This window comes from Physeter macrocephalus, chromosome 14 (assembly GCF_002837175.3).
Source record: "Physeter macrocephalus isolate SW-GA chromosome 14, ASM283717v5, whole genome shotgun sequence".
Classification (NCBI taxonomy): Eukaryota; Metazoa; Chordata; class Mammalia; order Artiodactyla; family Physeteridae; genus Physeter; species Physeter macrocephalus.
The window spans coordinates 64031787-64035548 of NC_041227.1; positions in this window are offsets into that span (position 1 = coordinate 64031787).

The following is a 3762-nucleotide window of genomic DNA, read 5'->3' on the forward strand; positions in this document are numbered from 1 at the left end:
AGGTGTTGACCATATAAAATATGTACCCTTAAGAGTGTAGAACCTAGTTGTATAAACAGGCTGGAGGGCCCATGAGGATAAAACTCGGTGCTTCTGTTGGAGTGGGTTGGACCAGGGGGTGGGGAGGCATGTGCGAGCTCTGCAGATCCCTGAGCAGGAGGGGGGTGGCGGGAAAGAGCTGAGAGCAACTCCTGCCAGATGGCTTCATTCTTCCCCCGAAGGAAGTGGGGACTTCGTGCTGTGATATGATACACAAGAACAGCGTTTCCTGTGGGTTTGCAAGGGCATTTTGAATCTAAAGACTACAGCTTGTTGATGTGTGAAAGAAATTTTTTTTTTTTCTTTTTTAGACTTTGTGAAGGGATAATCAGACTGATTTTATAAGCTTGGAAGAAGGTACTTGGGGTGAATTTAAATGCACCCATTGTATTGGGTAGAGCCCTAATCGAATGCAGATATTACCTGTTGAGGGTTCTCCTATGCACCTGCTATTGGTGCATCCATCTGTCACCTGGAAGCTCTTGTTCCTGGAACTGACCAATTTTTCTGCAACTGACCAGATCCTAATACTGGATCCTGTCTGATTTGACCCTAACCTGCATGAACCTTACTGTCTTCAACTGTAAGATGAGGAGGGGATTGGATTACTTGATCTCTTAAGACCCTGCTTATCTTTATTTATTTATTTTTATTTTTATTATTTTTTGGCCACTCTGCAGCTTATGGGATCTTAGTTCCCCAACCAGGGATCGAACCCAGGCCCTCAGCAGTGAAAGTGCAGAGTCTTAACCACTGGACGGCCAGGGAGTTCCCAACCGTGCTTATCTTTAAAGTTTAGTCATGTGTTTATTCACTTACCCTCCCTCCCTTCCTTCCTTCCTTCCTTCCTTCCTTCCTTCCTTCCTTCCTTCCTTCCTTCCTTCCTTCCTTCCTTCCTTCCTTCCTTCCTTCCTTCCTTCCTTCCTTCCTTCCTTCCTTCCTTCCTTCCTTCCTTCCTTCCTTCCTTCCTTCCTTCCTTCCTTCCTTCCTTCCTTCCTTCCTTCCTTCCTTCCTTCCTTCCTTCCTTCCTTCCTTCCTTCCTTCCTTCCTTCCTTCCTTCCTTCCTTCCTTCCTTCCTTCCTTCCTTCCTTCCTTCCTTCCTTCCTTCTTTTTTTTTTTTTTTTTTTTGCGGTACGCGGGCCTCTCACCGCTGTGGCCTCTCCATTTGCGGAGCACAGGCTCCGGACGCGCAGGCTCAGCAGCCATGGCTCACGGGCCTAGCTTTTGAATTAAAGGAATACACAGAAGCACAGTTAATTTCTTGTAGGTTATCAAATGAAGAGTTGGAGAGGGCATCCGCAAGCCAGATGGAGTGTTCATCCATCCATCCATCCATCCATCCAATAACCATTTATTGAGTGCCAGGCTCTGTGCGAGGTGTTGACCATATAAAATATGTACCCTTAAGAGTGTAGAACCTAGTTGTATAAACAGGCTGGAGGGCCCATGAGGATAAAACTCGGTGCTTCTGTTGGAGTGGGTTGGACCAGGGGGTGGGGAGGCATGTGCGAGCTCTGCAGATCCCTGAGCAGGAGGGGGGTGGCGGGAAAGAGCTGAGAGCAACTCCTGCCAGATGGCTTCATTCTTCCCCCGAAGGAAGTGGGGACTTCGTGCTGTGATATGATACACAAGAACAGCGTTTCCTGTGGGTTTGCAAGGGCATTTTGAATCTAAAGACTACAGCTTGTTGATGTGTGAAAGAAATTTTTTTTTTTTCTTTTTTAGACTTTGTGAAGGGATAATCAGACTGATTTTATAAGCTTGGAAGAAGGTACTTGGGGTGAATTTAAATGCACCCATTGTATTGGGTAGAGCCCTAATCGAATGCAGATATTACCTGTTGAGGGTTCTCCTATGCACCTGCTATTGGTGCATCCATCTGTCACCTGGAAGCTCTTGTTCCTGGAACTGACCAATTTTTCTGCAACTGACCAGATCCTAATACTGGATCCTGTCTGATTTGACCCTAACCTGCATGAACCTTACTGTCTTCAACTGTAAGATGAGGAGGGGATTGGATTACTTGATCTCTTAAGACCCTGCTTATCTTTATTTATTTATTTTTATTTTTATTATTTTTTGGCCACTCTGCAGCTTATGGGATCTTAGTTCCCCAACCAGGGATCGAACCCAGGCCCTCAGCAGTGAAAGTGCAGAGTCTTAACCACTGGACGGCCAGGGAGTTCCCAACCGTGCTTATCTTTAAAGTTTAGTCATGTGTTTATTCACTTACCCTCCCTCCCTTCCTTCCTTCCTTCCTTCCTTCCTTCCTTCCTTCCTTCCTTCCTTCCTCCCTCCCTCCTTCCCTCCCTCCCTCCCTCCCTTCTTCTCTCCCTCCCTCTGTCCCTTCCTTCCTTCTATTTTTACGTCCATCCAGTATTTAATTGAGTGCCTGCTCTGTGCCAGGCACTGTGCTAGGTGCTCACCAAATTGTGAGCAAATTAGACCCAGTCCCTACCTCATGAAACTTACCATTTCATATGGGAGACAAACAAGCAAATAATTATACAGATAACATAATTACAGTTGTGGTGAGTGCTATAAGTAAGAATAGAGTGGGTTGGAATGTGTCTCAAGGTGATCTGTCTTATTTTGGGGGTCAGAGAAATCTTTCTTGACAAAGGGAAGTTTAAAGAAAAACTAGATGAATATTGGCAGAAAAGCGTTCCAGGCAGAGGGCATAGCCTGTGCAAAGGCCCTGAGATAGGAAGGAGTGTGGCAACATTAACAAAATAATAATACAACTACTTTATGAGAACCTACTGTCTGCCAGGCACCATGCAATCCTTAACTGTGTGATCTCATCAAGCCATTTTACCTCCTTGTGTCTTAACTTGTATATCTGTAAAGTGGGGTGATGATGATTGTACTTACTTTGTTGGGTTGTTTTGAAGATCCAATGAAGGAATGTCTGTGAAGTTCTTAGCACCATGCCTGGGTCATAGTAAGTGCCCCAAAGACAGTAGTTGTTACTATTCTTTTATGGAGAGTGTTGGGTGAAAGGTAGTTCTCACTGGAGCTCAGGACTTGTCCTCTGTCCTCTTGATGACCTCTTTGTTGGGGTCACTCTTGGAGTTTCTGCAGAAGAGGAAGTCTGCCACTCAGCACAGCCAAGCATGTGAAACAACTGCCTTCCATCTGCTCCCAAGGGAGGAGGGGGTGGGGATGTTGGCCTTCAGGCAGCAGGGACATCAGGGGTTGGCTGTTGGCATTTGTAACATTGGTCTGCATTGCAGAGGGCATGAAAGGTCAGGAATAGTAATTATCAAAGAACAGACAGCTTAGGGCAAACAGCACATTCCATTCCTTATCTATTGGTGAGACCAATACATTCCCTGTTCTTTCACTGCTGGGAAGACATTTCCCCTAAATCTCTCTGCTGAGAACCAGGGCCATTTCCCTGGTTACAAGCATCAAATATCAACTTAGTGGTGTAAACAGAATGATGGATGTGCCCTTCTCAGCATTCAGACAGCCCCAGTGCCAAACTGTGTGTGTGTGTGTGTGTGTGTGTACACGCGCGCACATGTATGTGTAAATAAAAATTTGGAAAACGCCTTGTAAATTACTTTTGTTCACTTGTAATTATTTATCCATAAGAACTCTTGGTACAGCATTAAGTGTGGAGAGAGAAGGAAATAAAGAAGGCACAGTTATTGTTCCTTGGGACCCCATCACCTAACTCAGGTGATCTGTCCCCAGGGGACAGTTGGTTGTGTCTGG